Raw genomic sequence first — 24,074 nt, 5'->3', positions numbered from 1 at the left:
ACAAGCCAGCTATGTGAACTCTTTGACCTTTCATGTTAATATTATGAACTATTAAAGCTCTTGGAGTCTGAAGATCCATAAACATTGTTCTTACATTGTTTGCTCTTTTTTTGGAAATCTCAGTAAACTCACAAAAGGTCAAGGATTTATTGGAAAAAGAATTCCTAAATGTAATAGCAGAGTGAGTACGTGTTCCATTGAGAATGCACAACTTTGTTCATTGATGTTTCATGATGACATCCACATTTGGATCCTATTTTCTCCCCACCCACCCCCCAGCCCCATATCCCAGTAGCAAATGATCTGATTTGCATGTACAGTCAGCACTCCTCCAAGGTGTAATCCCATAGTATATGCAAAAATACCAAAGCCCCAGATGAGGGAGAAATCATGAGCATCTTTCCCATCCAGTCATCCCCCTGTCAGTTAAAGGATGCAATAATGAGAGACCCTTTACCCTGACAGGACTCAAAGCAGCTTACAGATGAATTAAAAAACCACTAAAAACACAGTAAAAGAAATCATTTAAAGACAATTAAATATTGGCAGAATTAAAATGATATGCAGATATAAAATCTGTTTTAAACATACCAATAATTACAATAAAAACAACACAGCAGCAGCCCTTTCAATAAAAGCAGCCAGCTCCCAAAAGCCTGTTGGAAGAAGAAAGTCTTCACCTTTCAGCAGGAGAACAACAAGGAGGGAGCCAGCCTCCCTAACTTCTCCAGGAAAGGAGTTCCAAAGTCTGGGAGCAGCCACTGAGAAGGCAGGTTCATATAAAGGAATGTGGTATTTCAGATAGCTTGGAACTAAGCAGTGGCATGCGGTGCATTTTTTCATAGAGGAACAGCTAGGTCCAGAGATGCGCGTGAGCATTGCGTCTCCCTAAGCTGGGCAGAAGCTTCCTGGGCACCAGGAAGGGAGCACCAGGCTATAATACTTCAATACTCCAATTTACTGGGAACATTTAGGGGACTACCCTAGTCTCCCTAGTCCACTGTCCGCACACCACTGGAACTAAGCCATGTAGGGCTTTATATGTCTTCACGAACACTGTGAATTGTTTCTGGAAACAGACTAGTAGCCAGTGTAACTGTTCCAGCAAGGGAGTCATCCGCTCCCTATAACCAGCCCCAGCCAACAATCTGGCAGCAGCTGTTTAGCCAGCTGAAATTTCTGAGTACTTTTCAAAGGCAGCCCTGGGTAGAGTACATTACAGTAATCCAAATGGCAGGCAACTAAGGTGTGTGTCACTGTGGCCGAATCAGACATTTCAGGAAACGGGCACTTCTGGCGCACTAGCTTTAACTGCACAAATGCACTCCTGACAACCATAGATACCTAGCCATCCATGCTCAGGGATGAGTCCAGGAATACGCCCAGACTGTGAATGGTGTCCTCAGAAGGAGCGTTATCATCTATCTATCTATCTATCTATCTCTATCTATCATCTATCTATCTATCTATCTATCTATCATCTATCTATCATCTATCTATCTATCTATCTATCTATCATCTATCATCTAGCATCTCATTTCTATGCTGCCCCTTCATCCAATGCTACAGGGCCATGTTACCACCATTCAGTTCAGGTGTTTCAGAGGTAGCTGCTGTGCTCACTTCCTAAGTGTCATAGCAACTACCGGTACCTCTGAAGCACCTGAACTGAATGGGGGTAACATGGCCCTGGATCATTGGATGAAGGGCAGCATCCCTGGGGCCCTGGAGCCCTGCCCGAGTGCCCACAAAATTCCCCACCCACAAATCTCAGTGCCAGGGCCATGCACACTGCATGGTACCCATGGCCTCAGACACCCACAGTCATGGGGGCAAGTTGGCACTCCTGCTAGGTGTAGTCATCATAAGGCATCGGAAGCTGTCTTCACTGATAGGCAATGGTAATCCATGATCTCAGGTGCGGTTCTCTCCCAGTCCTACCTGGAGATGCTGGGGGTTGAACCTGGGACCTTCTGCATGCAAAGCAGATGCTCTGTCACTGAGCTATGCACCTTCCCTTAATCTAGGGATGAGGAGACACAGGAATTAGAAATATAGTTTTGAACAATTGGAGAAACTGAATCTGTAAAGGAGGCTCTGCAAAGGCTGTAAACAGCTACAGTACACGTGTGCAATAACCGGTAGGTCCAGAGGAGTGCATATACTGTCTAGCACAGGCATAGGCAAACTCCGGCCCTCCAGATGTTTGGGACTACAATTCCCATCATCCCTAGCTAACAGGACCAGTGGTCGGGGATGATGGGAATTGTAGACCCAAACATCTGGAGGGCCGAGTTTGCCTATGCCTGCCATAGCATCTGGCCAGCTCAACAGAAGTCAGTTGTGCATTGCAATATGCATGTACATGCAGTGCATCAATATTCCCAACAGCAGGATGCATCAGAACTTGCATCCACAAGTAGACCTCCATTGGAATTGAGCCAGCACAGACTGGGGCATCCTGAGTTATATCCCCACTTTGCTTATTTTCTTAGAATTTCACAAGCATGGATTTAAACAGAATAGCCATCACATGTGAGCATCTGTTAGCTCAGGATCACTGGTGGTGCCATCATTGTACAAAAGTCCAGTGTGTTAGCATTGGCCCTCTGACAAGGAATCTCAAGGAGGAAAGAACTAGAAAAGCTTCAGAGCCAGGAAATGTAACCAAAATACCTTCCTCTAGTGGTCTTTAAACTCCTATTTTATACATTCTTAAACTGACATTTGGAGAAGTACATTTTTAATGGGTCATCAAACAGGCACTATGGGAACTGCAGCGAACACTTTGCCAGAAACTTTCTGACCTTCTGAAGGTGTCGGCCTCATTATGGACAATACCTGTCAGCTTTAAAGGCTCAAAACTAATTTGCCGTCTGGATTCTCTCTTTCCTTTTTGATAAATAAAGGTAGGAGTGAGCCTGGATAACTTTTCTTATTGCTGTTAATTTCCAGACAAAACTGTATCAAAACAGAGTTAAGGTTGCCAACGCCTGCCAGTGATTTATGAGAAGTAACTTGCTTTATATATGAGAAAGTCAAACTCGCAGCAAAGTTTCTGCTCATAATTAAGATGACACTGAAAGGAGAGGAAAAACAGGGATCAATCCACCCAAAGTTTAAGCCATTTTAGATGGCATTGATTTCAATAGGATAAATTAACCATCTCCCTCTGAAATCAATGGGACAAAAAGGGAGTTAATTTCAGCAGGATCAAGGCTTCTATTTTTGGACTCTAGAAATCCATATATTTATTACATATTAAGCCACATGCAGCTAATGACATTAAGTATACAATACAGATGGTACCCAATGTTGATTTTGCAGTAGCAGAAAGTGCTCGGGCAAAGCATGGAACCTGATATTCACTAGGGAAGGCTATTCCCTAGGGCAGGCTTCCTCAACCTCAGCCCTCCAGATGTTTTGAGACTACAATTCCCATCATCCCTGACCACTGGTCCTGCCAGCTAGGGATCATGGGAGTTGTAGGCCAAAAACATCTGGAGGGCCAAGGTTGAGGAAGCCTGCCCTAGGGAAAGGTAGGTCAGATCCCTAGCATTATTATTTTTTCTGCACCCTAAAAATCCATGGCTAGAGCACAGCAGTCACGTCCATATATTTCTTTGCCTTCAGAGACTCCCTGGAGCATTCCTTCTCTCTCCTGATATAAGCCGAACTAAGAAATCACAAGAATATCTAGGTGTTTGATGCCAACTTCTAGAAATATACAATTTCCAGGTGTCCAACTTTTCTCTTTGGTCTTAAAAATCTGCCGCTTGTGTCTGAGAATTGCTTTAGTGTCCACTGTATCTTTGAAAGGGGGTGGGATGAAGAGAAAGGCAGAATAACTTGACTTTCCTCCAGGGAGTGCCTGACTCTGTGTTCCATCAGTTGCCTTGCTCATTCTCCCACCAGCTCCAGTAGTTACCAGATGTCAGTGATCCCTTCCTGCTCCCCCCACCCTGAACACTATCTTTGACCCATATAGTGAAAGGTCAGTTTAGAAAATATAGTGAAAAGAGGGGTATTCTTTTTAAATTAATATATAGATAAATGAAATACCTATTGCAGCTCTCCCAACATATTTTATATCCTCCCAACAGGCCCTGCAACAGTCAGGAGCAATTGGGGGGGGGGAGTGGAGGGACATAGTGGGGGGGGGATTCTACAGAAATTGGGTGACATGCTTTGCATAAGCTGATGCACTTTCTGCTAGCAGAGAGTCCCCATTGGATAGAAGCCTCTGTATTTTAAAGGGAAATTTAAGTAAAATCTTATCTTCATTTTGCTGCTTGTGTTTTCATTTTACTGTTGTGTTTTATGATTATTATTATTTTGTTGTTGTTGCATACTGTCCTGAGCACAGACGCTACAGTGAAAGTGTGGAATATGAGTTCTCTACAAACAAGCAAACTTTGCATACTTCCCTAAAATAACTTTTGTTATCAACTAAATTTGGCACCATAAATAAAGCAGATTCTTCCATTTGATGCACTTTGGCAAAGGCACTTTAAACAAAAGGGATGATTTTGCACAAAGTTTAAATTTTGAAGCATGAAGTAGTGGTTTTCAGAATGCACAAATCGGTGCCCAATAGAAAATCCCATTCTTCTGTGTAACTACATAATACCCTTAGTGTTATGGTGAGCACTCCAAGATCATATTCCATCCAATGTATTTATTGGCCTCATCATAAATGTTTTGTAACAGCCCAGAAAACATGGCTTCATGGCACCTGAAACCGTTAAGTCTCAACAAAATAAAAGTTTCCACATTTCCAAATTCAGTCTATGCTAGGGAAGTTCTCGCCTTCACAGAAAATATTGTGCCTCCAAAATGTACAGGTAGCAAGTAAGCATCAATATTCTGTACACAGAAGGTAAGAATTTAGAGAGAGTGAGAGAGAGAGAAATGGCACTTTCTTATTAAATGAGCGTGGTTGGATTGCATGCATAACAAACACAAACCTTTCCACCTTTAAATTCTTTACTGGTTTGGCTGCTAACCCTGAACTGCATGCTTGCTGCTCATTATACTTGAAGGCACACTGTGCTACTTCCTGACTAAAAATAGCCCTTTTCCGAATTCAATTTATTAAGCAAGAAATTCCCCTTGTGGGTCTTTTTAAATACTGAACCTCGGTGATAAGGGTTTCCTTCACTGCCACAGAAGAAGATAGTTATTGTTTTTGGAAGCTGATAAGCCAGTCAGCAGGAAAAGACTTCTTCCTTTTTTGATACCTAGGCAGATGCAAGGAGGAAAACTCTTCATGCGGTTTCCTTGATCTTCCTTTTCTTCGTCTTCTCTAATTAAAAGCACTCTTGAAAAACCCTTGGGAGACACACCGTGGAAGACAAACAAGGAATTTTCCTTGGATGTCCAACCCCTGTCTCCTCAATTAAATACAGACATGCAGAGTCAAACTAGGGGTGCGGGGAGCAATAATATTTGACATTACTTACTTAATGTGGCCATATAGCCTTCCTCAGGTGAGGGTGAAACAGGACTGACTTCAACGTTAGGCAAACTGAGGCCCCCAGCCCAAGTAACAGCTGCTGAGGGTGGCAGGAAGGGATATTGGAGAAGTGACCTGCCTAGGATAGTCTGTGCTTCCTTGGTAGATTGCTGCCCTCAAGTGCCATAGCGGACACTGCCCCTTTGCCAGTGTTGAAGCAAGATTCAAGATTGTGAATGCCAACCCATCCTTCATAGGAACATAGGAAGCATCCTTATACCAAGCCAGATCTATTCATCCCTCTGCCCCATCTGGTGCCTCTCCAGGGTTTCAGATAGGGGATATCATGTCTGCCTTACCTGGAGGCGTCAGGGATTGAATCTGGAACCATTTTTGGAGGCAAAGCAGTTGCTCTTTTGCTGGGCTACACCCCTTCCCTTTCACCTCAGGAAGCAAAACATCTTGGGTCAGCCCTGGTTTGATCCAATGCTATTTCTTTAGGAAGAGGGAAGTTTTGACAGGCACGGGTGGTAACACCAGAGCTGGGAGAGGCTCCTCCTCTAGAAATCCCCTCTTCTCTACAGGTGTTACAGACTCAGGAACCTCAGCATGGAGGAAGCATCTCCAGCAGTGGCCTCACAGAAGCTAAATTGTGGAACCACCTTGGCTAGGTTGTTTTGAATGATCGATGAATTAATGGGGCTCAGAGCCACAAGTGGAAGACCCATCATTTGTGCAAGAGGATATCATTTTCAATATTCAACACTTTCCGGGAAAGGGAGCAGAATGGGGAGTTGCCAGCTCACATCTCAGGCTCTGCTCACCAAACTTTTGCATCTCCTGGTGCACAGAAAGCCATTGCTTCCTTCTCCTGCTCATTTCTTCCCCAGTCCTGTTTTCCTCTGCCTCCTGCCACACTCACTGATGAGCACCAGACCAGGATACAGAGGCGCCATCAGGGCAAGACTTTAGGGTAGACTCCAAGACCCCACTCTTAAGGTCATTCAAGGCCAAAAAAGAAGAAATGCGTAACCCACAAAAATAGGACACCAATTACATATGCTAATTTAGAGGTATGTTTGAACATTTGGAAATGTTTACTATCATTAAATAGAATGATAGTAAGCTCAGCAGCAGAACATCTGCTTTGTATGCCGAAGGTTCAGCTCCTGGCACTTGCAAGGAAGGTCAGGGAAAATGTCTCTTGTCTGAAACCCTGGCGAGCAGCTGTCAAATCACTGTAGACAATACTGAGCCAATGATCTCAATCAGTGCAAGGCAACTTCCTGCCTACTCAGTCTGTGGTCCAAGTGCTGTTTTTGATGGGCAACTTCAAGGCCATTGATGTCCATTGTTCTACTAGCCATGATGGCTATGATCTGTGTCCATGGTCGGGGGCAGCAATGCTTCTGAATACCAGTGGTTGGAGCCCACAGGGAGGAGTGGGTTCTTGAGCATGAATCCTGTTTGCAGGTTTCCTATAGGCACTTTGTTGGCCACTGTGAGAAAAGGATGCTGGAATAGGCTCGCCTTTGGTCTGACCCAGTCGGACTCCACTAAAGTCCTCATTTTCAAAGTCTGCCTACATACCATATATTTAAGGCACACTTAAAGCATGTTCCCAGGAACTGTAATTTGTTAAAGGTGCTGGGAATTGTAGTTCGGTGAGAAGCAAACAGGATTTGGATGGGGGAAATCTGCTTTAAATGCACAGTTTGCATGCAGCCCAAGTAACCACATATTGAACCCTACAAGAGGGGCAGGATGGGTGCTCAGCACTTGGCAAAAGCCAGCTGTTGCCACATTTTCTAGCCTCCTGCAGGTTGTTGTTTTTTATTTCTCTCTCTCTCTTTATCTCTCTCTCTCACACACACACACACACACACGGGGGGGGGGGAGAGAGAGAGAGAGAGAGAGAGAGAGAGAGAGAGAGAGAGAGAGAGAGAGACTTACTCTTCAGTATGGACAGAATGGGGTGGGGCTTGTTACAAACTAGTAAGGGGATTTTTGTATTTATTTATTCTCAATTAGCTGTTTTTCTTTCCAGTTACAAAAGTACACCATCTTTTGTAGAAACCATGTCAATAATCTTCATAGATTACAGTTCAATTGACCTAACTCATTAAAATACAAATGTTTTATGCGTTTTCCAGGCAAGTGAGAGTAATGTGATGGCATCTGATCCTCTTCGGCTTTCTGTTTTTTTGCTCTGTTAGTTAGATTTCAAAGTGCCACATGGCTGGTTTTCATGCCACTCCATCATAAAATATCTAAATAATTCTTTTGTCAAGGAGGGAAGTGAAGACATTATTACCACATGAAAAAATGTGTGCAGTGCCTCTGTAAAATGAGTAATTGAGTGATTAAAGTAGAGCAATGCTGCCCTTTAGGTCTTCTGGGTGCTGGGCTTGCTTGAAGTGCTGAGGCTGCTTTGATCTAGTGAAGTGAGGGTACGGGGGGGGCAAGGAGGCAGGGGTTGTAGCTTGGTGGCAGAGAGTATGTTTTATAAGGTTAGAAGTTAAGTCCTTTATATCTCCTACAAAGGATTGTGGGTAGTGGGGCTGGGAATGATCTCTATTTGAATGTTACCGACAGCTAGGGGAGACAGTACTGGCCAGCCTGAGCATTGGTCTGATTTGGTATGAAGCAGATCCTTGTATTTCTGGATGGGTTCAGGGTTAAGTGACAGAATGCATGCATTGTACTGTATGCAGAAGATATCAAATTCTAGTACCTGCCCCATCTCCAGGTAGAAAGATCTCAGTTAGCAAGACCTGGTAGAAACCTGCACTTGAAATCTGCCACCAAGGGCAGAGAGAACTGGACTGGATGCTGTGGGTCTTATTATGAAGCAGCTGCATGGTATGGCTTTGATATTACAACTATCAAAGGCAGAGGAAAACAAAGGAAATAAGCAAGAGCATTTTTCTGTGATTCATCCTTTAAAACAGAGCAGGCAGTTTGAATGAAAAATATTTTACAGGCAGATGTTGGCTTTCTTCAGTTATCATTGTGCACACTGACACAATATATGTTGGCATGCTGAATCTCCACAAGCCAAATGTCAGCCATGACATTCATTGCAAGTTGAACTGTACTAGCAAGGTAGGTAGCTGTGTTGGTCTGATGCAGTTGAAATAAATTTAAAAAATTTGTCCAGTAGCACCTTAGAGACCAACTCAGTTTGTTCTGGGTATGTGTGCATGCACACAAAAAAATATTTTTTTAATTTATTTGTGCTAGCAAGATCAGTGTGGGTGTAGCATATATCACAAAGAAAGCTTTAGTGTGTCTTGCCTGGGTGCTCATTTCTCCCAGCCATGGAGAGCAGTATCACTCTCATACAGGGGAAGTCCTCCTTTTCACATCCAGGTAAGCTCTGTTACTAGACCCTGCAGATTTGGTGAATTAGATTTGCATAATCCCTTACTTGTTTCTGGAGTTCAAAGGCTTTATTCACACAGGAACTATTCACAGAATGAGTTGGGATGAGCGAGAGAAACAACAGACACCTTGTCCATAGAGAACAACAACAAAAATATAGCTCAGCTTTTAGGAGTGAAATTACACAAAGAAGTTACTAATGTGGTTTAAAGTAACATATGCACTAACTACAAATTCAAAAGAAGGAAATGCATTTGCTTTTCTCCAGCAACCTCTCTGTCCTGCAGACACTGCCAATGCTGACCAAATAGTTATGTACACTTTTGCTTTGCATCATCACAACCAGATGCACAGAGCAGAAGCAACAGTCACTCTATGCATTGTATTTTACTACAAAATAAGTCACTGCAACCTCCTCTCTCTCATGGAGTAGACTGAGGCAAAAACACTGGCAAAGCACTCATATGGCACCACTCACTCCTCTCTCTCACTCCCCCACAAAGAACTACTGCATATCCAAGTACAGTGACTATGTGTTCTAGCTGCTTCCTGTTGCTTGTGTCTCTGCTTGTTCTCCAACACATACAAGATCCATATCACAGCCCTTTCTTTGCTGACTGCAAGGGAAGTCCACTGCAATGGATAACCAGCTGGGAGCAGTTCAAACTTGCCCAGACTGGTTTATATCTGCATAAGAGCAGTGACTATATTGCCCCAAGAAGGTTTTATGGAAGTTCCAATCTCAGGACCCTATTGCACTTTTAAGGCAGTGCAGACTATCCTAAGAAAACAACAATAATGATGCTTCATGGAAGGGCTTTTACTGACTTAAGGTAAAGGGACCCCTGACCATTAGGTCCAGTCGTGACCAACTCTGGGGTTGCGGTGCTCATCTCGCTTTATTGGCCGAGGGAGCCGGCGTACAGCTTCCATGTCATGTGGCCAGCATGACTAAGCTGCTTCTGGCAAACCAGAGCAGCGCACGGAAACGCCGTTTACCTTCCTGCCAGAGCGGTACCTATTTATCTACTTGCACTTTGACGTGCTTTCGAACTGCTAGGTTGGCAGGATTTTACTGACTTACTTTCCACCAATTTTTATATAGGAGTCAGTCTCTGCACTTCAATGAATGCTTTAGCTCATTTTCTTCTTTCTATAATTTGCAGGGCAATAGGATAGAACTGTCATTTTAAAAAATGGGTTGCTCACATTACAAAACAAAGTTAATTCAGTTTAGTTTCCAAAGGCAAATAGTTTTCCATTGGTAATACCCTTCCAGCAAACCTGTTGCACGACCTCTAATGCTGTTGTCTTTCATAGAGCAAACATAAAGCTCCTAGTTCACAATGATGAACCAACATTTGTGATTTTATCCTATATTTTCTTGGAAAACTAGCTTACCCAGTGATGATGCCCATTTTCCTAAAGTGCTGTTATAATAGTTGATAAAGCTTTGAAGGGGCATTTCTGCAAAATGGACATTTTGAAAGTGCAGCCAATAAAGAAGGTTGGATTGCCAGTGAGTATTTCAAAGTATAAATCACTATGCAATAGCTCAGACTTTTAATAGTATCTTTCATGAAGCCATTAAGCCAATCAGCATCCTTTCACTTGTCTCCATCATGTCTGGAAGTTCTGACTGTCAGCTACAATTTGTCTCCTTGCATTCTTGATTATTTGAGCAGAAAGAAAATGTCCCAGGCTTCATGGCACAGAGGTTTTAGATGTGCATTTGAGTCAGATTCTGCTTTCCTTGAAAGGAATATGTGCTTCCTTAAAAGAGGGGAAAAGGTACAGGGAGAATATTGCTATAGTAAAAAAAAAGGTTCCACTTTTTGTAATTTAAACATTTTTAAATGTCAAAGGGAATAAATCAAAAGCAGTGCATGAGGCTGGTCATGAGTGATGCTACTATTGAACAAGTGCAATGTTTTGGAACTAGATAGTGGTACCAGCCCTGGGCATAACCTATACAAGGATATCAAAGGCCATGTTTGGGCGGTTGTTAAAATAATGTTACATTATATAAGGCTTTCTTTTCCACCTAGAATAATTAGATACACCCTCAAGGTGGTTCAAACATACACATTGATTCAAAACCATTTACGATATAGTTGTACTAAAAAATGCTCATAAGCGAAGGCCTGGCCGGGGCAGTCTCCTTCTTATATACCTGCTGGGATTAACAAGGCATCTGACCCTCACCTGAATCTCATAACTCTCCTGACAGGTGATTTGCTCTGCAGCCACAGTGTAAAAATAAAGGATGAGATTGCCCACCAGATACCAGGCACTCTACTATTCAAATTAGGTCCCAGTGTTTTTGTTACAATCCCCTTCTCAATTAAGTAATCAATTTTAATCTAGAATTTAAATTCTCAAAACTTTCTTATTTGTTAATTCGAGCAAGTAAACTACTGCTCTCACATCATTACAAACAGTATTTCTATCTGTAACACACATGAGCAAACCTGCTCCTCTTCCTTTCACAGATATTTTGTTGCCATTTGCAACTGTAACTGCCTCTGATTAGTTATCATTTAACTCTTTGGGGAAATAATTAGCATCACATGTCATGTGCATGGAAGTTGCCGAACCAATTAACCAACTAGAAGGATTACTGTTAATAACACCAGTTTTCCTATAACTTGATATTGCTGGATAGTTTTGATGAACTGCAAAAGCATTTTTAATTTACTTTCTGTTGCCACCCTGGAACTTTTTTAATAGTACCACTTTGTTTTGTACGATTCCTTGCAAATGAAGGAAAACATTCTGCTTGTATATGTTAATAATATAATTTTGGTTACTGAGAACAAACAAGATTGTACAAAAACAAGATTGGGCACAGGCCTGGCCAGGACATAGGCGTCCTGACTGTGACAAAGGTGGCCTGTGTGTGTGCTTGCCTGCTTGCTTAACAGCTGTTGGGATCTTCAAGGTCCCTGCTCTCCCTTCTTATGGTCTTTGTACTGGACCTGGAGATTCCAATAGAGAGCATTCCATGTCAAGAAGGAGGGCAAGTGGGCACCCTATCAAATGTCAAGGCAGGAACTACACGGAGCAGGGCCTTTGCACTGGTGGTGCCCATTGTAGGCCTCGCTCTTCCCAGACCTGCTCTCTTTTGGCCTGTATTTTGGAGGTTTTTAATTTAGGAAGACTTTAGAAGAACTGGTTGACAAGTCTTATCAGTCGCTGAAATATGAGCGGATTTTATTTGCTGCTATTTTGGGCTTCTGGTGCACCAGGGTTTATACCAGCATAATAGAGTTGGCCAGGATGCCAGAAGGGATACAATTTATGAGCTTTCTCCATTATCTGCACAGCAGGGGGTGTTCAGTCAACAGTGCCAAGGCTGAGCTAAAGTATTCCCTGCTGGTTACCTGCTTTCAGTAATAGGGGTCGCTGTTTGGTAGTACCCAATTGGTTAGCTGTCAGATTCTAGAGCTCCCTATTGGTAGCTCTTAGGTAATTCACAAAATACAGAGTCCATTCATAAAACACCATATTCATTCATAAAGCAGTAACATAAATCTCCATTGCTACATATTGGGTATGTATTTCAGCGGTTGAACGTACAGGTTTATGGCCATGCTGTAGTGTAGTGCTTATGTGACTGTGAATAAAAGATGACTAGGCTCATTGTGTCAGGGTTTGGGGGAGAGGTGACAAAACTGATTTCCAGTAAGTGCCCCCCTTTATTTCCATAACAAGTCCTTGAGCCTGAACTCTGAATACTGATACCAGGGACCTAGAAGGTACAGGGCTTGTCAGTCCAACCCCTGCACAGTCTCATCAGGGCTGACCTTAAGACAATTAGAGCAATTTGGCCAGATTGGGCCTCGCGTGCCACTCCTAAGGGGGCCCCTCACCAGGGCAATCTAAATGGATTTTATTTATATCTATAAAATTTTGTAGACTTTGGCTGTGAACTGGGGCCCTACACAAAAAAAATCAAGTTGCACCCCACTGCTTCAAATTGGGCCCCACTGGCTAGCCCTGAGTATCATAGTTGCTGGGCCTGAGTTGCCCTGCCCTTGCATGAAGTCTTGGGTTTCCAATTTTGGGAGAGGGGGGAATGCGGCACTGGGGAGAGGGAGGGCTGGTGAGGCCCCCTAGACTTAGAGGCCCAAGTTGCCCTGCCCTCGCATGAAATCTTGGGTTTGCAATTTTGGGAGAGGGGAGACTGCCCACTGGGGAGCGGGCGGGCTGGCGAGGCCCCCTAGATTTAGAGGCCCTAAGCTTCAGCCTACTTAGCCTATACATAAATTCGGTACTGCCTGCATTGCCTGCTGCTTCCTAATATATTTCTTTTTATCCGGTAAAGATAAACATATTTTCCCTAAATCCCCGCATGTTAAGAGTTCTTCCTTCTGAGGGAAGCTATCCTCATCCCACAATGAATTGTGGCTATATATCCTTTAGAGTGCAAGAGCCTGCTGTTTTCGCAAATTTTTATTCAGGCTTTTAACAGATTTGGGCTTCTGTAGCTCCATCCTGACTGCTATAGTCTTCTTGCCCGTCTACGCATGGCAGTATCAAGGGAGACTCTCCCACTTTGGAGACTGTCCTGCATTTGGTAGTGGTATTTTGTTCTTTTTATAGCCACATACATCAAATCTCTGTATCCAATAAGTGGGAGATACTCAGCTTCTTTAAAGCTTCAGAAACAGCGAAACATGCCATGTGACGGCAGCAACTATAATAGGGTATTGAACTCCGTAGGCTGTAAGTAATACGGTTTCTGCCACAAAATTTGAGAAAACACTAGGAGGCATGTCGCAGCCCACACAGAAATGTACAGAAAGTCATTTCAGCCAGAGTCATGCTAAACTGCTGGGCTCCTAAAAGCTTGCAGTGAAATTGGTTGTCCTTTAAATGGCTTCTTCTTTCTGTCTGCCTTTTTTTAAAAAAAAAAAAAGTAATTGCTTTTTTTTTCCTCCCCCTGGGTAAGAAATGAGAAGGAAGCAGTCTGGAATCTGGAGTCTAGCACAATATACAGAACTGCAAAAGACAGAGAGTTTGAATAAGGATAGGTGATGACACCTGTCTATTTTTTTTTTATCTGAACCTAAGGCAGCTCCTTCCTCTTGTCTTTTAGACAGAATTCATTTTCTCAGGTTACTCATTACCTGCCTTTACAAATGGCATTGACTTCAGTACAATATTAAGTAGGGATGGACAGTTCAGTCCATTTCCCGTGAGTGTCAGTTTCACATTCCATACATAAGTCTGATGCATTTCATTTCTACATCTTTTTATTTTAATAAACTCCACCAATAAGTAATGTTTAGATACATATTTACATGCTCAAAAAACAATGCTAATTTGTATTTTTAGAACAGCATATGCATTTCATAAATATACATTTTAATACATTTTTGTGTTTATTTATTTATTTATCACCTGAAAACTCAGTTTGGAGAAATGCAAAATCCAAAGGGATTGTTGCATTCTGATCAGCACACAAGTCCAAGAGGTACAGATTAAGGTCAGTTTCACAACAGAAATGTGATTATGGTATAATCCTTCATGGACAATATATAGGCCCCTTTATCAGATGCATGAAATGTAGTCTTCAGTTGCATGTGTATATACAGTGGTACCTCAAGTTACATACACTTCAGGTTACATACGCTTCAGGTTACAGACTCCGCTAACCCAGAAATAGTACCTCGGGTTAAGAACTTTGCTTCAGGATGAGAACAGAAATCGAGCTCTGGCAGCGCAGCGGCAGCAGGAGGCCCCATTAGCTAAAGTGGTGCTTCAGGTTAAGAACAGTTTCAGGTTAAGAACGGACCTCCGGAATGAATTAAGTACTTAACCCGAGGTACCACTGTACATGCATATAGTTGTAAGCAGAGGGGATCCAAAGCAGTGGCGTCGGGGGGGGGGGCTGTGAAATGAAACAAGTACCAATGGTGACAATTCAATTAGAGTAAAATAAGCAAAATAAACACAGTGCCCCCTTTGCAACAGCAGTGACTGACTTGGCAACGAGGGTTGTTGTGCAATAAGTAATCCACTTTCAGTGATGTTGAATATGAGCTTCTGTGATGTTAATGGGCATGGATAAGCTTCCCCAGTCTTTCACCCTCAGTTAGGATGTGTGACCTCAGAATGCCACACCCTGCATGGATTCCTTTGTGCACAACACCCAATAACAGAGTCTAGCTAAGGAGCAATGATCCTAGTTTGCTGTACACCAAAATGCACCCTGTTTCCCAAACGTAAGATGAAGCTATGATATTGGAAACTTTCTGCTGTACATTTCTTCTTTAGAAAAAAAAAACTTTAGGAAAATAAGGACAAGAGTTTTCTTAGGCGGCTGAAAATAAAAGCTGCTTTTTATGCTTTTATCAGCCTAGTATGCATTTTCATTTGTGAAATGTTTTTTTTTTCTTTTGCTCTTTGCAGAGAACTTGCTTGCTGACGGTAGGCACGAAGCGTGGGATATTCTCAAAACACATTAAAAGCCCTAATTTGATCTTGAAATCTAACTGCTGCTGTGATTTATACCAGGCTGGTGCACTTGAGAATTCTTCCAGGGCCATGGTTATTGCTGTATGATTAACTTCAAAAACAAGGTTCAAGTGTTGAGGCTTGCTCCATGCAGTGCTTTCTCAGAGTTAAATATAAACTAGAAAGGATGGTCACTTAATTCTTTTTCATTTGCAGCCTGAAAGACTTTTGATTTTGAAACATTTGAAACGGAGGAGGCGGGACACACAAACACAAAAGTATTAAGTATATTTCTGCTGCTTTGGTGTGCTATAGTGCAGCCTTTGACAACCCAGGGCCCTCCAGATATTTTGGACTGCAACACCTATCAGCCCCAGCCAGCATTGCCAGGATTGATGGGAATTGTAGTACAAGACATCATGGCAAAGGTTGCTATACTGAGTTGAGAAAAAGATAAACCAGGGTATGCTTAGAAACCCAGAGTCTAAAATTACCTGATGACACCACTGTCTGACCCTCCTCATTGAGTCCAGATTCCACACAGAAGATGTGTAAAGTGAAGCCACATTCACACCAGCAATTTAAGCATTATGATAGCACTTCCAACAGCCATGGCTTCCCCAAAAGAATTCTGGGAGCTGTAACAACTGGGAGTTGTTTCGTGTCACAACTAATTTATTTAACAGGGAACTCTGGAAAGTGTAGCTCTGGGAGCGGAATAGGGGTCTTTTGACAACAAACTTCAGGTCCCAAAATCCTTTGGGGGAAGCCATGACTGTTAAACATGGTTTCATGGTGCTTGAAATGTATGGTTGTGGCTTCACTATACACATCTCTTGTGTGGAATCTGGACTCAATGTGGAGGGGCAGACAGTGGTGCCATCAGACAATTTTAAATGCTGGATTTAATGGTCTTGTGACACACCCACCCCCTTTAGATGATAATATGTATTACAGTGGTACCTCGGGTTACATACGCTTCAGGTTACATTCGCTTCAGGTTACAGACTCCGCTAACCCAGAAATAGTGCTTCAGGTTAAGAACTTTGCTTCAGGATGAGAACAGAAATTGTGCTCCGGCGGCGCGGCAGCAGCAGGAGACCCCACTAGCTAAAGTGGTGCTTCAGGTTAAGAATAGTTTCATGTTAAGAACAGACCTCTGGAACAAATTAAGTACATAACCAGAGGTACCACTGTACTGCTCTCATATGTATGATCTTAGTGCCCCTTAATGGGGAGAAAGCAGGAGAAGGAGAAGAAGTAAATTGTTGAATAGGTCAAGCTTGGTCGGAGCCAGAATTTTTGGAGAACCTTAAGAAATTGTGCCTGGCTATACTCAAGTTATCCATGAATCTTTGGGGTGGAAAATGGCCTGGGAAGCTCTTCTTTACAACCTATATCTTTCAAGCAGCAAATGTCTTCCCCCAGAATTATTTCACATAAGTCCCATTGATTTCAATAGGTTCTACTCTGAGCATGACTAGCATTGGATAACATTTTATGTGTTTGTATTTGCACTCATGCACCTATATAACACGCATGTATCAATCAAGAGTGTAGTTGCCATTCTGCATTTTCATTCTTTTGCAGAACTACATCCTCTATTGAAATGAACAGGTAGGCTGTACAAGCTGGAGCACGGTGTGTGCTTTGGACCAGGGCACATGCATTGTGTGCCAAATGCCTCACAAAGGCCTATCTCATTCATTCTTGCAACCGCACATTTTCCTGTTATTTGTTGCACTGCTACTTTGAGGTTTCCAAACACTCTTAGAACCAACCCTGCCTTTGTACAGCCTTCCATACTGTGATATGATATGCAAATACCTCTACCCAGAGAGCATCTTTATACAAAAAGATGATGTGCTGGTATTAATCTGCCCTGAATAGGATGGTGGATAATAGTGTAAAGATCTTATGAGTTTTCTGTATTCAAGTTTGGGGATTTGCAGAGGAGGGAGCTGGTGCCAGTCATTAATCATCTCACTAGAAGGTTGCATTTTTATTTATTTTTTACTGTTTTATACAGAAACGTCAAACTAGCAAGTTTGTCCCTTCCCACCAGTTAGGAAATGATAAAAGCATAGCCTAAAATAATCTTAGTCTAATGCTGTGACTCAACACACAATAGAAATTTACCAAGTTTCTTCCACCTTTCAAAGAATACAATTATCAATGAATTATCCATCCCCTCCTTGCCCTAATTCGTCCCACATATATTTTCCCTTTACTATGGCAGCTCTACTGGTTGCAGCTCTTGAGATGCTGCGGTTTTTAATTTAGTTTGTTTAAAAAAAACACTTGCACACACAAAAAAAGCTAGTAATAATATATACATAATCAGACAGCATGCATGGTTTGGTGTGGGGCTTTTTTAAAAAAAAAAATCTTCTCTACCGTTTACTTTCTGAATCAGCAAAAATAATGAATCTCTATGTCTGCAATGATAAAGTCGGACTCTTCACTCCTCCGTATCTCCATCTTCAGTTAGATTGCTTGCAGATCTGCTGAAATTAGATGTCAGTGTAAATTATGGGGTAAGCCATGTTACTCACCAAGGCTATGAAGGGTAGACACATAAAAACAAGGTGCTATTGAAGGTAATTTCTTCTGATCTTAAACTTCTGAAGTGAAAAGATTGGTGCTGATGCGGCATTTGCATCTCTGGCTTGCCTTTAATTGATGCAGACTAAATCCAGGCCCTTTCTCTTCCATGGCTGCTGTTGCCGTGTGCTTCCCCCACCTTCCCTCAGTTGTGAGGAGTCCCAGGAACAGCGCTACAAGATTTAGATTCCTGGGATGAGAAAATTCTGGGGGCTTAAGGTGTAGGGGCTTTTTTTGTTTGCACATAAACTCAAAAAAAAACCATTAATAGAGACAAACAGGTACTCCTGCAGCAGGGAGCACAGCCACTAATTCTGAGTCAGTTGCTCACCAAAGTCTACAGCAAGAATCCCTCACCTCCCCACCCCCCGTTGTTTGCAACTCACATCTTTGGCTGCATGAATGCCATACATTTAAAGCTCTCTCTCTCTCTCTCTCTCTCTCTCACACACACACACACACACACACACACATACACACACACACACACACACAAATTGTGAAGAGTAAATTTGTTAAGGGCACTGGGAATTGTAGCTCTGTGAGGGGAAAACAGCAAATCCTAGGATTCTTAGGCTGTGTGCAACATGCTTTGAACGTGTTTTAAATGCATGGTATGTCTGCAGTCTCTCTCTGCCTCCATCTGTGTCGACTTTAAAACTGCCAACTGCTGTTTTGTTCCTTGCACAGACACCCCTGAAGAGCAGTGGATCCCAACTTGAAGCTATATGGCCCATTGGGTGGGGGTGGGATCTCCTAACCATTAGTGGCAAATCCACTGATCATCTCTTTATGACAATAAGGAAGCAACCCACTTACCAAAGGCTGGTCACCCAGCTCCTATAATATTATTATTTCCTGCCACTAACCTTTGGGCACTCATCAAACAACAAAATAACTTTTGCAGAGAAGACAGAATAGCCATGGTTTCAGGGATGGAGAAAATCCCTCTGTGTGCTTCATCAGTACTGTCCCACCATGTTCAGTGGACACAGAGAATTGCAGCTTAAATGTCCAGCATGTACGTGTGCTTGCAGACTCAGACAACATATACCTTTGAAATCAAAAAGCAGAAATTGCCAAAATACTTAGAAAAATAAATAGTCCCACCTGTAAATATTTTTAAACTGGCTATTTGTTCATGAGGAAAAGAAACAAAATGTATGACTATAGGACCCTATCTAATCTTATGAACAAGAACCAAGTGGCAGGGGAATGCAAACGCCATTTAACCAATAAAATGAGTCATCAACTTCCAGAAATAAATGATTCAGTACAAATATCGTAGCTATACTATCTGCTGGATGGCACTGTTTGTACTATAGCTTGAGGCTTATGTTTTCCAGATAAGTTCATTAATGAGGTGGGGACTGATCTTAGTTGCTACAGGAGAGGAAAAAATGAAGTGTTCGTTTTATATGAATATAATGTATCTCTTTTAAAAACTAATATCTTATGACTTATACCTGATCACAGAAAAAACAGTTGCCATTTATCACTAACATCTCGTTGTGCCTAGACAAGAATACAGTGGACCCTTGGGTTGTGGACGTGATCTGTGTGGGCAGCACATTCGCAACCCGCAGTGTTCGCAACCCACAGCGCCACAGCTCCGCACGCGCGGGTCACGATTTGACGCTTCTGCGCATGCGCAAAGTGCGATTTAGTGCACCGAAACCTGGAAGTAACTGGTTCCAGTACTTCTGGGTTTATTACAGCTGAGGAAATATTGCTCTGTTACAATAGCCCAGCAAGCAAAATGCTGAAGGGGCAGGTGTAATGGGGATGGTGCGGAAACATCTGATTGGTCAGGTGTCAGTTTGAACATTCTTAGGCTCAAATCCTACAACTGGGGGCACAATTTAAGTTGGGCACAGTAGGGATTCAGAACCTCATTCTGTATTTCATACCATGTGTGGTTGTTCTTAAGAAAAGCTATATTTCAGCAGTGTGAGCTGTGTATTCTGGGGTGGTTGTTTTTTTAGATTGCAGTAGAGGAGCTATCTTTAGCTGACATAAATACTAGAATCCAAATGGTACGAAGAAAATAAGATGGAAGTTTACATTATGTCCCTTTAAATATAGGAACCTGTGTGGAGCTGGTGAGCATTTCACAACAGCAATACATGTTATTTATACACTATTGGATGGGCCTAAGAAACTGATCACCATGGACACTCAGCATTCTCCAGTAATTTTAGCTGGGAATGTGAAAAGCAACCATGAACATCCCATTAAATGAATTAAATGTCCTTTGTTTTGATGGGTGGGAGTACAATAGGTGCTTGGCTGGTTGCAGGTTCTGTATTTCTCCTGCAGAAAAGGTTCTTTGACCTATTAACAAAGTTGCCTGGTTAATGAACATATCCCCATACATGCAGCCTTAGCAAGTAACTTCTAAGCTGAGTAAAAGGGACACGTCATTCTACAAAATGCAAAACGTTAGTTCATTTCTCACTGATGTGTTCAGGTCTGACATTAGATCCCACCGAGCAGCAAGGCTGGTTGGAAGCTGAAGGACCATGGATAGCTCCAAGTGAACAATTCACTCCCTGCATGTATCATCTCCCTAGTTTGGTATGTACAGTATATAGAAAATCTTTTTTCCTGCATAAGCATTCAGCAGTGTGATCTCCCACTTGCAGTCTAAATTGGTGCAATCCAGAAACATGTTTGTAATCTCATCTTCTGTTTTTACAGAGCTGAAGAAATCAGCATGCCAATGAAGAAATGGTGTGAGTTTTATCTGCCTGCAGAAACACATATTTCAGATTTTCACTTTCTCTTTCTAGTTTTATACTTTTAGGAAAATACACTATGTGGAACACCACTCACATAAACAGCAACTACCACATAGTTATTTTTCCAAACATTGGCCACATCACTGTATGTGTGAATTAGGACTGGGGAGTGAATTTAGTTTGGTTCACACTGAAAGGTGAACCTACCTAATTCACACTTCCCAAAACAATTTGCAGGCCCAAATACAGCTCTGATAGGCATCTAATATCATTTAGAAAACACAATGGATACACCAAGAATCTCATGCTCACAAAACAAAACAACCAGTCCCAATGGAACAGAAACCAGTATTAGAAGTTCCTTCTCAGAAGACAGTTGCTGTAAGTTGACTCTGTGGGGTTGGGAAGGAGACAGTTCCAAGTAGACCAGGCCCTGATGTTGTCCTTGCTTGTCTTGTCTTCCTCACTCTCTTCTTCCTTTTCACAGAACAGATGGTATCCATTGCCCCAAGCAACCCCCTGGACTGGACTCTGACTGGACTCTCTCTCTCTCTCTCTCTCTCTCTCTCACACACACACACACACACACACTCTGCCCCCCCCTCTCTCTCTCACACACACACACTCATTTGTCCTGTCATCACAGAAGTGGATTTGTAGGGTTTTGTAAGAAATGCTTTCTGTGTACATTTGCTTCTTCAGAAACTGAACTTTTGGTAGAGGAAGAGCAAAGGAAGCTGCTCCTTTGGATTGTATAAAACCTCTGACAATAGCTCAGCAGTTGGTGTGCTGAAACGGCAGCTTATTTACAGCACAGATTAGTCTTGCTGATACCCGGCCCTTCATTCCTCTCCCACAATTGCCTGTTCTCTGCTCCCGTTTTCTCCCATCGTACGCTAAGATCATAAGCTCTTTAAAGCAGGGGTTGTATTATTTATTATCTGCATATAGGGCCTAGCAGAGGGGAAACCTGATTCATGACTAAGATCCTCTTGACATGAAATAGAGATTTTGAACAGGCTTTTCCCAATGTAGCTGGGCTGATCATTTTTTTTAAAAGCTTGAGATATGAAAATTAAGCTATAAACACTTGATCTCATGCATTTGAAGGAGAGGAAGAAAAACAAAAACACACAAACCAATATCCATATTGTTCATACAGTGCAGGTTACGCCAGAATGCAGCTAACAGATAAGCTAAGCTGATGAATCTTTGACATGCATTGTCTTAGCCTCTTTTATTTTTATTTATTTCTTTAAAGCCCGCCTATTGTGTCTTCAAATGACAAAGCAGCGAGGACACTCTAGCTTTACTTTGTCTTCCTTCCTTCTCTTTTGTATTTCAAGAATGTATTTCTTTTAAGCCACCCCAGTCATAATAGAAGCATGTCCTGATAAAACTATTAGGCAAAGGAAATACACAAAACAGCCCGGCAAAGAAACCTTCAAGAGGCACCATAAGAATCACAACAGAGGAATTAGAATTTGGAAAACATCAAAGTGCTGGAAGTACTTTAATCATGGCAGCCAAGAGACAACATGCTGGGAGGGGGAAGGAGCGGGGAGGGGGGTGGAGAGAGATTGTGTTTTCTGTATGATGATTTCATTTTGAAACTTAGCAACCCTCACACTTTAACAATTGCCTGGGAAAGAAAATGTAATTGTATTTCAAAAACACCTAAACAAATGTTAATAGGATGTGTCATTTTTATTTCATTCTGTTAGCTGTTTTCCCTTCGATGTGCCATTTGATGCAGATCTGGTTTTTTCTAATAAAAAAAAAGAGGCATTTATTTTATTTGTTTCCTCACACAGTCACTTTGGTTTGCCTCTGTTTTCCTTGTTTCGAATAAGGCTTGCAGTTTTCTCTTGAAAATGACTCTAGTGCAGAAGGGAGAAAAAATTGGTGACCTTAGCTTACAGCGCCTTTGCTCCAACGTATAATGCAGTTCCTTCCAACTGATAATTGTCAGAAGAAGGCATTTGTATTAAAACCTTAATCTCTCTCTGAAAAATCTCCACGGATAAAAGCATATAATTTGTACATTCCAGTGCATCGAGCTGTCAGGCATGGATTTATTAGCCTTACCTGCCTTTGATTCACAGAGGACCACTTTCCTACTCGGCCGTTTTGGAATTTTGCTTTAATGATTAGAACCATTTCTATCATCTGATACCTTCTTGAGGATCCTTGAGAATCATGTTGGCAACATTTATCTAAATGCAGGATTCTAGCAAGCAAATACAATTTGAGTCTGAAACGTCGGCGTCCCCCACCCCACCCCCCACCCCCACTCCTGCTCAATCTGGTCCCTTTGCTCCCGCTTCCTCTTCAGCATTTCAATTACGATACAATTCCCAGAAGAACTTAATAATCACAGTTAAGGTCTCTTCTTACCATGAAAGAATAGATACGTGTACACACAATGAAACAATTCCATGGGGTTGAGGACACCAGAGGGAATCTCCCGCATTCGAAACAGCCAATTTAGTTTATTTGCACATAAAGTGTTGCAGCAGCATTTTGCAATCGAAATGTGCATAGGTAGTATCAAGCACATATTTTCCTGCTATGGAGAAAGGAATCTAAATGTGAATAAAAGAACAATCATTGACTGGCTCATTTGCCTACTGCAGGGCCAGCCAATGTGATGCCCTCTTGATGCTGTTGGACTCCAAATCCCTCCTGCCAGCATTGCCAGTGGCTAGGGATGAAGGGTGTTGCTGTCCAACAACATATGGAAGGTTCCAGGTTGGTGGTTTCTGGTCTAATGTATGCCAGCCTCTTTGAAATGTTACCTAGGCTAACTAGTAATTGATGCAAATTTGAGGGTTGCTTGTTCAATTGTAGGGATGTGATGCATACCCACCCTACTTGCATCCTAGCTTGCCTATGGGCAGTCGCACCTAAATATGATGTCACTGTGAGATGGAGCATAGCCACCAGCAACACGTGCCAGGGGGGAGAAGCACCATGGCATTGTGAGATGAAATTCTAGAAGCATTCATCTTTCTGACATACAGGAAGTGGTGAATGGAATATAGGCAACTGATTGACCAGTGTGCAAGAGTATTGGAGGAGGTGCCCGGTTTGGAGGACATAAAGTCCAGAGCAATGCCACAGTCCAACAACGCCAATAACTACTACTACTACTAGGGATGCGGGTGGCGCTGAGGTTTAAACCACTGAGCCTCTTGGGCTTGCTGATCAGAAGGTTGGTGGTTCGAATCACCGTAACAGGGTGAGCACCCATTACTCTGTCCCAGCTCCTGCCAATCTAGCAGTTCGAAAGCAAACCAGTGCAAGTAGATAAATAGGTACCGCTGTGGTGGGAAGATAAATGGCGTTTCAGTGCACTCTGGTTGCCATCACGGTGTTCCGTTGTGCCAGAAGCAGTTTAGTCATGCTGGCCACATGACCCAGAAAGC

This window comes from Podarcis melisellensis (genome assembly GCF_964234715.1).
Source record: "Podarcis melisellensis genome assembly, chromosome: 3".
NCBI classification, from domain to species: domain Eukaryota; kingdom Metazoa; phylum Chordata; class Lepidosauria; order Squamata; family Lacertidae; genus Podarcis; species Podarcis melisellensis.
Note: the sequence above shows the minus strand (reverse complement) of the source record.